The sequence below is a fragment of the Halichoeres trimaculatus genome, unplaced genomic scaffold (genome assembly GCF_033239565.1).
Source record: "Halichoeres trimaculatus isolate MK-OKI-2021-1 unplaced genomic scaffold, fHalTri1.1 fHalTri1_scaffold_10, whole genome shotgun sequence".
In the NCBI taxonomy this organism is placed as follows: domain Eukaryota; kingdom Metazoa; phylum Chordata; class Actinopteri; order Labriformes; family Labridae; genus Halichoeres; species Halichoeres trimaculatus.
The window spans coordinates 4,393,499-4,407,242 of NW_027437187.1; the positions used below are offsets into that span (position 1 = coordinate 4,393,499).

Genomic DNA, 13,744 nt, shown 5'->3' on the forward strand with positions numbered 1-13,744 from the left:
AGTGAGTGTTCCCCAAGGAGGTACCAACAGAACTCACCTTAATACAACAAATATGATTCATCATTTACAACAGAATCACCCACCGGATAATGGGATTAATAAGAGAAAGGTATCTGTATCGGATCAGTTTTGGCAAAACATAGCATGAAAAAATCGAATAAGATTGGAGGTCAAAAAAATCTGTATTGGGACATCCCTAATATCTAGCCTGTGTGCTGTGAGTTTGATAACCTTGGTGTAAAGGCTTAAAAAAGAAAAAGAAAGAAGAAGAAAACTTCTCTTTAACTTCTCATCAAAAGACAGTCGTCAGGTTCCCAGGCTTAACTTTGAGTGATATTTTATGAAAAAGCATGCTTATGCTTTTTATATCCCATCCATGATGAATCATTTGTTCTTTGTATTCTGGGAAACCTTGAGGTTGTTTTGCTTTTGTTTTGTATGCCTGTCTGTTTTATTTCATTGGTGTGTGTTTTATTGTTGTGCCTTTAAATTCCATTTCATTTCGCTTTGTAATGTTTAATTTAAATGCATGACTTAAGAAAACAAACTTTGTTAGAACAACATTATTGTCCCTCTGGGATGCTGCTGCCATTTACAATCCCACGTTGTTCTACTCTACAGTCACAAAACTTCAGAAAATCTTAACTGATCACTTTTGAACTGTGTGTAAAGTTTTTGATTTGCAGTGCTTTGATCAGTGCAGTCAGCCTTACTCCTTGTTTTTCCTTCTGCTCAACAGGCTGTCAACAGCAAACCAGGAAACCACCACCTCTGTTTCTACACATCTGAGCAGGTAGGCTGTTTTTAGGATTTGCTTATGCAGTTTGAGAAAATGGAGATGTATTAAGAATGGGAGTGGAAGCAGCCTCACAGACTTGCTCCCCTGTAGTGTTGGTAGTGGGTATTTTCCCTGCAGCTCTGGCTTGTTGTAACAGAGTAGACAATAGACCTTCCAGGAAACTCACTCTGGGGACTGAATTACAGATTGTTCATGGCTGACTTGCTGCTCTGGTATGGGTGTGCTTCCTGTCAGCCTACCTCCAAACTTTGGCTCTGATGGCTGCAGGAAATAGCCCCTTATGCACACTCGCTCTCACACACACACACATGCTCTCTTCCTTAAATACTTGGGACATAACCTACCTGACCTCCTGTACCGCCTGTACCAGTAATTGGTTTTAGGTGCAATTTATTTTGGACCGTGAGGGCAGCAGACACACATGGGAGAGTGTGTGTCACTGAGGTCAAAAAGTTTCAGCAAGAATTTTAAGTGGCAGCGAGAATATTCCTGATTCAGAGTTTGCATTTTAAGAGCTAATTTATTTCACATTTTTGAGAGAGTTGTGTCAAAGAAGAAGTTAGGTAAAAGTGTCTTCTCTGCTGTGCTTGGTTAATGTTTCAGGGTTCTGATGCTTGTGCTGAGGTTTGTGAAATACATGTCTGAAAGTGTTTTTCAAAATGCTTTTATTGCTTTGAAACACATGGAACTTCTTTCAGCCTGTTTATTTGCGTTTATTTTGCATTTTTTATCAAAAGACGTTTAATCAGTTCGGGTTGAGTATCAGCTTTGTTGTCACATGTTTGCAGACAGGCAAGAGCAACAGCAGCACACAAAGCAGTTTGACTGACGTCATGTATCATCTGGAGTAGAGTTTGCTTTTTCAGAGGCCGAAAGCCTCTGGTAGGAACACTTCAACTGGCAAAGATCAGTGGCAGCATATGTGAAATATGACACGGTGCTATGCATGATGGATGTGTGATACATTGTCCCTCAGTTTGAAACAGTGCTGTCTCATTCAAATCTGGATGAACAGTTTGGTAACGCTACAGTTGTGTTCAACATGCCCCTCATCTGGTTCAGAGAGACGTCCTTTTTTCTGTGCTCTGTGCTGCTGCCGGTCCTTCGTATCTATCGGGGCCTGGAATATTTCTTGCTTTGCAAATTGCTATCAGTAGGTCTTTCTTAGATACACTGAAATACTTCAACACCTCAGACTTGTCGGCCCTTATCCAGACAAGAGCGTCCTTGCCGTGATTTTGCTTGTGTCACTGCGTACTGTTTCAGCCTTGTTGTTTTGTTGATAAAAGTCTTTCAGCCGAAAAACAAAAATGCACTTAAGGGCAGAGTCCTGCACTGGGTCGGGTACCCGATGGGTACCCGTAAAAACAGCTGATTTGCTGGTGGTTTTTAAAAACAATTTTTTTCCCGGGTTCGGATCTGGGTGGAAAAAATAACATGCGGGTTGGGTCGCGGGTTTTAGTGAGACATATCAAAATTAATATAAAATAATAACAAATACAATAAAATAAAAATGTAAGTTGTATGCTGGATGTAAGGCTGTGACCATATAGCCACACTATCCAGTTCTTATAATACATCCATGGTTGTGACATTATCCCGGCTCGTACCTGCTGAGCTTTGCTTAAGTCTGGACAGAAAGTAAGTCTACAATTACACATGTAAAGGTCCTTTTAAGAGATTAAAAGTTTAAAAACATTAATGGTAAAAAAAACGAGTGATTTCACACACTGAAAAAAATGTTTTGTTGAATTAACCCAATTTTATTGATTTTAGCAGTTGCACGCAATATCTTTATCTAGATCTAGCTAATTTATTTAATCTTAATGTACATGTTATCTTTAAGTTATTTCAAATTAATAACATTCGTTGTTGTAACTCAAATACACATAGTAGATTTTACTCAAATTTCTTAAGAGATCACAACTAAATCCATGTTCATCGAACTAATTTGTATTGAATTATTGAATTGACTCATTTCAAACCGTGAGTGAGGAGGGAGTGCAGTGGATATTAGACTCAGCTGTACAGTAAGATGTTAACCAGCCAAGGGCACTGGTTTTCCATGCTCCACATGGCATGGCCCTGCTGTCTGTGCCCTGTGGCATGGACTGTGTACCTTGAAGCATGTTCAATATTTTATATGTTAATAAATGAGATGTGATGATGGGCTAAAATTATGATCAGAAATGAAAAATTGGGTTTTGTCTTCAGTTATATTCAAAATACCATTACTGGGAGGGTATTTTAAGTGGAGCCCTCAGTGTCGTGGAGCACAGACAGCCAGTCAGCCAGGACAAGCAGCCTATGCTGTGGAGCACAGACAGCCAGCCAGACAGACAGCTAGCCAGCGCAGTGGATCACAGACAGGCAGCTGGTCCATGCAATGGAGCACAGACACACTGTCCCCACGTGGTATCTTAATGTGCATCAAGGTCTCATATCTGCAGTGTTCCCTCCTCACCCATGGTTTTTCCTTTTGGGTTTCACAGATTATTGAGTTGAAACAACTTAAAATTTTATGTTGGATTAATGCAAAACATTTATTTGAGAAGAATTAAAATATTTAATTTATTTGACTTATTAAGTTGTGTTAATTGAACTTGTTAATTTCATTTCAAAGAACTTAATTAATTTAGGTGTTACCGATTGAAGCAATTAATTCAAGTTGGTCCAACTACTTCTTTTTATTAGTTCACTGAAAAAATGTTTTGTTCAATTTACCCAATTTTATTAATTTTAGCAGTTGCACGCAATATCTTTATCTAGATCTAGATAATTTATTTAATCTTAATGTACATGTGATCTTTAAGTTAGTTCAAATTAATAACATTCGTTGTTGTAACTCAAATACACATAGAAGAATTTACTCAAATTTCTTTAGAGATCACAACTAAACCCGTGTTAAATAATTTAAGTTGGTCCAACTACTTCTTTTATTAGTTGTAGTAACTCAGAATTACATGTTGATATGATCCACAAAAATACATTGGAAACCTTAACTTAAATATTGAGTTGGATTGATTAAAAAATTACATCACTTCAACTGATTGACAGACTTTTTACAGAGCAGGTTATCCTCTGGCTTTGCTCTCTGATGAATAGGGCCTATTGCACATTACTGCCACCTCCTGCTCTGGAGAGGTTTTGCAGATGGGATTCCTACCTAAACCAATTAGGTTGAGTCAGCACCAATATTACAGGTAAATTCAAATTATTGCTTCGTAGCTTCTCTGTAGCTTCCGGGTCGAGCAGGACCAGTTGACGAAGTTTAGTAGTGAGAAGAGAGATCTGTGTTTTTCTCTGCTGAAAACAATTTCTGTGATTAATTTTGTTGTGATGGTGGACACTGGAGCCTAACTGTCAGACAGAAAAAAGGACAGAAGAGCAGAAGAAAGATAAACAGGAGAGAGATAGAGCACGAGCTAAAAGCTAAAACAGAGGCTAATCTGTTAGTGCTAATGTTCATTCCAACCCACAGTCAGCAGTTATTCTGCAGTGGTCTGTTCAAACTTGAGAGTCAATCAATAAAAGGAAGAGTGACGTTATGTTAGCTCTGATTGGTAGATGACTGGCAGGAAATAACCAGGATTCACTAACGTTACATATTACAGCTATGTCTCAGAGCACCAGGCTGTCAGTACTACATATGGACAGCTCCTAAACTACTGTATGAACTGTACCGTCCTGTTGTGTCCAGTAAAAGTTGTCTTCAACAAAGAAAATTTGTCTCAAAACAAATACGCCTGGTTAAAAGTCACATCTTCACGACGGTGTGTGTGAGACTCTGGGTCAGAAGGTGGTGAGGCAGTCCAATTAAAACAGATCCTCCTCATAGCATCAGAGATTTTTGTAGTGTTACTGACCATCAGTTTCAGCTCATCTCATACATGCACATTCACACACAGCTGAACAACTGTGGAAATAGATTGGAGCCCAGTTTACTGCTCAAGGACACTTCAGCATGTCACTACAGGAGCTAGGCCACAGCTGCACCATGTGACATAAGAACAACACTACAAGGATGTGAGAGTGCTTTTCACACTCGTCCATGAAGTGAGAAATAACCGTCTTGTCTGACTCTGTAGCTTATAAAGACCACACGTTGCAGGTATATGACTCTTAAGGGCCACATCAGTTGATCCTCCACCTTTGCTCTCAGCTGGAACTCATTTTCTATTTCTTCCTTTCTTTCTATTTTACTTTATTGTGTCCGTCTTCCTTAGTTTTTCCTTTCTTCCATCTTTATTTCCCTGCTTTATTTCTTCCTTTCCCCCATCCTTCCTGCCTCGCTAGTTCTTACCCTGGATTAACTACTCTTCTGGACACATTGCTGCCGTCTTCTTCTTCCATTACCCTGCCATCAACTTCTTCTTCTTTTATAATTATTTTATTTACAGTTTTCTAATTTTACAAATTCTAAGACGTTGGAAACACTTAAGATAACTTGGACAAACTAAAATCAACACAAATGGAACAAATGTGTAGTGTTACACGAACATGTTTCAGAAAAGTGTTTCAGTTTTTCCGTTTGTGAAACATACAGCATGTCTTTGAACCAGTGCGAGAAGCAGGGTGGACTTCAGTCTGAGGAGAATATATTTTCTAGCAACCACCATTCCTAAATGCAAAGCAATCTGCAAATCAAGGGACAGCTGTAATGTTTCTACAGAGCATTGAGAGATGGCCAATTTGTGGTCGGTTTGAATGTCTCTAGAATGTTCTTTGGAGTGACACTTAGAATTTGAAGTCAAAAAGTTGCAAAGTACAGAGCAGCACCACAAAATTAGAGCCCCAGATGTCTTGTACTGCACATTAAATTTATTGTTATTATTGAAGTACTTTCAGATGTCACTTTTATTGACTGACATGTTGCAGGTTTTGCAGACAGTTCTGCATTTGTGTTGTTTTGGCTTTTGGTGTAGAAACATGCTCATAGAGAGTTGCCATATCTGCCATGAAGAGTTGTTTTTGCTGAAATGTGGTTCAGTGTGCGTGGCCTTGTAAGTCTGTATCCCATATATAATTTTCCTCAGTATCTTCACTTGGGCCAAGACAAAATGCTGGGTCACACCTGTAACGCTGTGTGTGTTTAAGTTATGTCGCCAAATGTAGCGCTTGTACAGGTGAGTTAATGACAATAATGTTACTGAAATAATGTCAGTCCAATGTACCAGTAAGATGGACAGTCCGCTTCTATTTATATAAATCTTTATTGCAGACACAGGTCCATATACAAAAAAAAACAAAACAAACAAAACAGACATAAAAGTAGGCAGTAATATATAAAAAGATGCCGACATACACAAGGTACAAGTTATAGAGCTATTAGAGTTTGTATAACCTATCACACCAATGTCGCCTCAGCTTAGAAGTAAATCTAAAGCAGCTTTTCTTTGAGCTTACTAAGGCTTCTATTATGTTGTTCTCAGACTGATCAAGTCGACAGATAAAACTGAACATCATCTTTCTTAAAAGAGCCTCACATGTTGGCACCTGATTGGACACAAATAACTGGCTGGATCTATGCCACCTTGGGACATGAAGCAGAAGCCTCAGAGCATTGTTGTAAGCTACTTTGAACAGCTGCATACTCAGTGCCTTGAAGTTAGACCACAAATGAGCAGTGTATAGTGGGGTAATGTAAGCCCTGAAAAGTGAGCACTTAACAGCGACAGAACACATAGAAAATTTCCTAATCAGCATGTTCGCCTGAGCATATAATTTACAACGCTGTCTATAGATTTTTTTTTTTTTTTTCATTTTCATAATGTTGTTTTGACTTAAATATATAAATCTTTATTTGTCCCACTGCTGCTTTTGTAGGGATGGGTACCGACTAGGGGTGCACCGATCACAATTTTCGGGCTGATCACCAATCACTGATCTTTAAAAAGCCTGACCTGCTGATACCGATTCAGGCTGATACCAATTTTTGTTTTTTATAACAGAACATATGTTCAATGTTCCAATCTTATTTTATTGAAAATCATCACACAATACTTGTGAAGCAATAAAACCTTTATGTTTTAGCTTTAACAACCAATAAAGTGTCCTGAGTTTTAGGTCTCGGAAAAAAGCAACAATGGTTGGCTGTCAGACCTTCACAGAGATATAAAAGATCAGTTACATCACCCATCACCGATCTCCCAGTAATGAAGGCAATCAGCACCGATGTATGTCTAGAACCGACTTAGGTACTTTTATAGGTATCAATCGAGTTCTGTCAAAAGTACACAGTACCGATTCACGTAAAGTCAAAAGGTACCATGTTAGGTACCTAAACACATCCTTGTGACTGTGATGGAGTGGAAGAGTAGGTGATTTTCCATACTGGACATGAACACAGCAATGCAAGGTTTTATCTTGAGGAATAATTATGTTAAACTTAAATTTTTTTTAGACTTGGTTACTAAACAAATTGATTTTTTTTTTTTTTTACCACATAAGCACAAAAAAGTACTGAAAATTGGTACTATTGAGTACTGGTACCGATTACCAGGTTCTAAGCATCCGTACCATATTGTTTTAAATGTAAAAGGGACCCATCCCTATGCTTCTGTCAGCACTTCTTTTCTGATTCACTTTAAGTAACAAGGAGAGAAAGTTTGTTGTGATAACATCTGAATCTTCTTTGATTGACCTTTGACTCACAGTGGTGCCCTCTAATGGATGCTTTTTGAATGTTTTTTGTTACTGATGAGGGGACTATTGTATTGTGTAGTTTATAAACATAACAGGATGATAAACAGGCTTAAAATGTAATATGTCTTATTTTTTCTACTCTAGAAATAAAACCTCAGCTTTCAGCTGATACAAAGACGCCCACACTCTCTGTGTCCACACCCACTGCTCAGTCAAGAACAAGCTATAATTTGCTGCAGGTTGGGCGGTTTGGGTCACATTGAATCAAACAGCTTCTTCGGTTTTTGTGGTAACTGTAAGAAGATTAACTCTTGAAATATGAAAGCCCAGGATGAAACTGATGTGAGCTGCTGGCCTCTTCCACGCTGCCACTCTCAGGCTGAGTTAGACGCTCTCTCGTGAATACAGAAGGATTGTGACGGTCCATATAAAACAGGTAGAACCAGGTGCAGATTATCAGAGTGTGAGAGCTCTCTGCTGCTCTTCATTCTGGGTCAGGATGAGGGATCACATGAGAAAGAGGAGCAGCCTCTGAGGGTCTCCTGCTCTAAAAACCTCCTCAAAGTTCTGAGCTCAGGTCAAAGCCATTCATCGCCTCAGCTTCTGCAGCTTCTACTGGTCACTCCATGAAGTGGACTGTGCAGTGCTGCAGTGACCTCTAGCAGGCACTGTGGGATCTGCAGACAGATGTTTTGAATGGATTCACGGCTCTGGATGTGTCAACTTGTTTTAGCTGTTTTTAATTCAGACTCACCGTCCATAACCCACAGTGGAGAAAAAAGACTTCACAGTCAGCTGCAGATGGAGACTGGTTCTTTTTCATTTTCATTTAATGGTGGTAACATCTGGGCCCGGGGTTAGTCCTGAGTGATAAAGGAGGTGGTCTGTGGAGACAGGCTGGTGGGGACGGACTTTTTCCGGAGGGGAAAAAGGGAAATGAATAGCTTGGGCTTGTCACTATAAATCCCTGTGAGGCAGGTGAGACGCTGAGCAGAAAGGAGGGCTTTTTATTGTCACGCTGTTTAAGCTTTCCTTTTTAAATTCTGCTCATTTCCATCCTGCAGATTTCCACAGGGACAGAATTTAACCATCTGCACTTTACACCCTCCACTCCATGCTTCTTAAATTGGTTCATTTTTCCAGTTGTTTTAATAAGGTGTGTCTGTTTGAGCGTGCTCTTTCTTTTTAGTGCCTCACTGACACCTCTTTGGATTTTTGTTTGTGTGTGCACAGGTGTTCCCCCATAAACCAGGTGCTGCATCTCCTTTATGGGAGGGTTTAGTGATTAGAAATTAATCGGTAACGACTGATTAAATCATTTGTGGGATTTGATGTTAGTGATGAGTACCTCATTAAAGGGGACATCCCTTTATGCTGCACAGCTGGTCCAGTCAGCTGTTCATGGCCTCATGGTGTTTCACCACCACTGCAAACCCATATCAATCTTTTGCTTCTGCTTCTGTTTCAGCTCTACTTTGTCAGCTTTGGTTGCTCGATTTATGGCTCTTCTATAAGTTAGAGGTCAGCTGTGCTCTGAGGGGCCCAAGCAACTTGCAGGCCACAGTTTTTACAACATCAGTACTTAACCTTGTCTGAAAATGGCTGCTCAAAGCGTAAGCCTTGATTTCATGTTTGCCAGTGCCAAACAGATTTATTTTTTTGTTGCTATTGACTCTTGCTTTGAGATTCAATCAGGGGCCTGCTTGTCAGCACCCGTGAGGATCGACCCAGCTACAGTGGTCAGTAGGGATGGAACGTTTTTTTATTTTTTATTTTTGTGGAGTGGAGGATAAAACCACGACTGAGTCGCCAGCTTAGAGACTTTGTCGCTACATTTACACCTTGTGGCTAATGGCGGAAATACACCTGATGCATCTGCAGTTCGTCTCCGCTCCGTCAAGGCAAGAGATCAGACAGGTTTCCTTTCAAGTCAGTGGCCTTTTTCCAAACCACCTATTACACCAGCAGTGCCTACTGTTTTGGTCTGTAATAGTCAGTGTGCAAAAACTTGCAAAATCTGTAGTATACTAAAAATCCCTGGATGTCCTACTGATCCAGGAAAATTTCTCAGTATGCAACGGACCAGTGTATCTGGCATACTGTTTCCCACAATGCCCAGCGCTAATGCTGTTTGTCAATGTGAGTGGCAGGTTTTGGTAAATTACTGCCATCTACTGGAATGAGTCAGCATTACAACTACAACGCATCACTAACGTTAGACCGTCCATGAGATAGAATCTATCTATCTATCTATCTATCTATCTATCTATCTATCTATCTATCTATCTATCTATCTATCTATCTATCTATCTATCTATCTATTTATCTATCTATCTATCTATCTATCTATCTATCTACTTATTATAGTCCATATAAAACAATAATTACCCTTTTTTTTTAACATACATGAATTATAAGGATTTTTTTTCCCCATCATCTTTCCCAAACTTTAAACCAGAGTAGCATACTACAAAACAGACACAACACGACAGTCAGACTACATTAGGGATAGGTACTGAATTAGGTACTTTTTTTAGGTACACTCAAAAAAGAACATTGGTGTTTGTTCAATCAGCATAAATAAAACATGTAGCTTCTACTAGATTATTTCATGTTCAGTGGTTAAACATAATTAAAACATGTTGTTCCAGCATGATGTGCAAAATTGTTAAAACAACAAAATCACTTTATGTTAACTCAACCTAATTGGTTTAGGTAGCAATCCCATCTGCAACACCTCTCCAGAGCAGGAGGTGGCAGTAATGGGCAATAGGCCCTATTCATCAGAGAGCAGAGCAAGAGGATAACCTGCACTGTAAAAAAAAAGTATGTCAATCAGTTGAAGTGATGTAATTTTTTTAATCAATCTAACTCAATATTTAAGTTAAGATTTCCAATGTATTTTTGTGGATCATATCAACATGAAATTCTGTATTGCTACAACTAATAATAGAAGTAGTTGGACCAACTTAAATTATTTAACATGGGTTTAGTTGTGATCTCTTAAGGAATTTGAGTAAAATCTACTTTGTGTATTTGAGTTACAACAACGAATGTTATTAATTTGAAATAACTTAAAGATAACATGTACATTAAGATTAAATAAATTATCTAGATCTAGATAAAGATATTGCGTGCAACTGCTAAAATCAATAAAATTGGGTAAATTCAACAAAACACTTTTTTCAGTGAACTAATAAAAAGAAGTAGTTGGACCAACTTGAATTAATTGCTTCAATCGGTCACACCTAAATTAATTAAGTTCTTTGAAATAAAATTAACAAGTTCAATTAACACAACTTAATAAGTCAAATAAAGTAAATATTTTAATTCTTCTAAAATCAATATTTTGCATTAATCCAACTTAAAATTTTAAGTTGTTTCAACTCAATAATCTGCAAAACCCAAAAGGAAAAACCATGGGTGAGGAGGGAACACTGTGGATATGAGACCCTGATGCACATTAAGCTACCACGCAGGGACAGTGTGTCTGTGCTCCATTGCATGGACCAGCTGCCTGTCTGTGATCCACTGCGCTGGCTAGCTGTCTGTCTGTCTGGCTGGCTGTCTGTGCTCCACAGTACAGGCTGCTTGGCTGTGCTCCATGGCATTGGCTGCCTGGCTGTGCTCCACGGCACAGGCTGCTTGTCCTGGCTGCCTGGCCATCTGTGCTCCACTACAGTGAGGGCTCCAATTAAAATACCCTCTCAGTAATGGTAATTTGACTATAACTGAAGACAAAACCCAGTTTGTCATTTCTGATCATAATTTTAGCCCATCAACACATCTCATTTATTAACATATAAAATATTAAACATGCTTCAAGGTACACGGTCCATGCCACAGGGCACAGACAGCAGGTCCATGCCATGTGGAGCACGGAAAACCAGTGCCCTCGGCTGGTTAACATCTAACTGTACAGCTGAGTCTAATATCCACTGCACTCCCTCCTCACTTACGGTTTGAAATGAGTCAATTCAATAATTCAATATAATTTAGTTCGATGAACATGGATTTAGTTGTGATCTCTTAAGAAATTTGAGTCAAATCTACTATGTGTATTTCAGTTACAACAACGAATGTTATTAATTTGAAATAACTTAAAGATAACATGTACATTAAATAAATTATCTAGATCTAGATAAAGATATTGCGTGCAACTGCTAAAATCAATAAAATTGGGTAAATTCAACAAAACACTTTTTTCAGTGTACTGACCAACTTATGTCAGAAGTATTGAGAACTGATTCACGTAAAATCAAAGGTACATGTTTAGGTATCTAAATGCATCCTTGTGAGTGAGGGTATTGAAGAGTAGGCGATTGTCCATGCTGGACATGAACACAGCATTGCAAGGTTATATATAGAAGAATAGATATGTTAAATTGAAAATGATTGTTCTTTATTATGAAACAAATTGATCTTCTTTTTTTTTTTTACCACATAAACACAAAAAGTACCAAAAATTGGTACCGTTGACTACTGGTACCAATTGCCAGGTACCGTATCTTTTCAAATGTGAAAGATACCCATCCCTATACTACATACTACATGCAAAAGCAGAAGGCTGGATGCAGTGCCTACAACATACTACATCAGACCTGGGCAAACTACGGCCCGCGGGCCACATCCGGCCCTTTGTACGTCCCTGTCCGGCCCGCGTGAGGCCAATCATAAACATAAAACTCGTGCGAGTGCATATGTCTTAATACTCAATCTATCACAGGCACTGTACAAGACATTGCGGATGAAATCCTCCCTCTGGCTCAGTCAGTCTCCTCCACCTGAACTCTCTACTGTTCTGAAGAGAGAGCTCTGTCGCGTACACGCGCAGCGCGTAGGCGCAGCACACAACGAAGACAGACAGAACTTCACAACGACACGCGTGTCACTATTTTAGAGTCAGCATTCTCACTGTAAGATTCACGCTGCTCTAAAGTCTACTTATTGGAGAGGATGATGCGTTAGAGCAGAGCTACATTAGTTTAACTCACGACATGTCATGTCAACGCCAAAAAAGAAAGAAAGAAAACAGCTATGGCTCTGATAAACTCTTCATCAACGAGTGCTCCACTGTTTTCTGTCTCTGTCTCTGAGGTCTCCTGCAGCGTCTTTGGATCAAACCAACTTAAGAGAGAGAAAGGGGTGGATGGTTTTTGAGTTTTCGATATAACGACCAAATACAGGAGTTCATCTGACTTTGAAAAATATTAGAGATCACAGGAGCAAACTTAAGGTTGGGGGACAATCACGAGAAATCACAACCCAGGAGACCAGCTGGAGAAAGGGTTAAAAAATGGGAAAGTCCCTCCATATTCAGGAGTGTTGGCAGCCTGCCAGCACTCTCCATCGGTAAAAGTGAGATCATGTATGACACAGATTGACAAAGACGATAACTAAAGACAATTTCTCTATCAATAATTGTTTTTGTTTTCTTATTTGACCTATACACCACAGTTTCACAAAACCTAATGTAAATATTTACTGATTGCTTTATTCGTCTAAGTACAGCTATTCAAAATATTTAATTTAGAGCATTTTACAATGGAAGACAGTCGGTGGCCCTCTGACACAATTCAGGTTTCTTATGTGGCCCCTGGTAAAAATTAATTGCCCACCCCTGTACTACATTGTAGTATGTAGTAGGCGGTTTGGAAAACAGCCAATGTGTCAACTCACACAGGATCCGTTCTAATGGTGTATTTGAAGCATAAGTGTTGACCATTTTGGGGGGCATTGAGGTTCATTGTGTTAACCAGCTGCTTATTTTCATGGAGCCTTTAGGAAAGAGAAAGTTTCAACTGTGCCTGACTTTAGTCTGCTCCGGTTCCAACAGAATGCCACGATATATACAAGGCGTCTTTAAATGACCTTAACTTCTAAACCATTTGGGCTGGCAAGGACTCCTTAAAGAAGGAAAAAGAAGCTTTACAGGGATACAGATGTCCAGGTATAATGGTACTGCAAAGGACTCCGTGTACAACAGCCCTCCAATCAAAGGCCTGGATTGAAGCAAGCTGGTTTTATTACTGTAACTTCTTAATGATTTGAGCAAGAAGAAAAATAAGAGTGGTTCCTAAAAGAAGAGAAAGTGAGCTTTCTGAGCACGTTCTCTGACTCTTTTAGTTTGACACGTGGGGGATGAAGGGTTTCGATACCATGGTATCCTTTGGAAAAACAAGCAGAGGATAAGTGAAACTGAACTTTGAGGTTATGACCTGCACAGAAATTGCAAAATCGCATGAACCAGGTTTTAGTTAACTGAAGAAAAAGTGTGATTTTAGTTTGAGGAGTAACATG

General features: G+C 39.2%; 1 protein-coding gene across 1 annotated transcript in view; it reads left to right on the forward strand.

Annotated features, from left to right (window-relative positions):
* Positions 1 to 732: 732 nt before the first annotated feature.
* Positions 733 to 13,744, forward strand: part of tspan9a (tetraspanin 9a) — a 351,198-nt gene continuing 338,186 nt past the window's right edge. The window contains exon 1 of the mRNA XM_074677479.1: positions 733 to 793. The gene's annotated coding sequence lies outside the window, so the exon portion shown is untranslated. The remainder of the gene's footprint in view (positions 794 to 13,744) is intronic.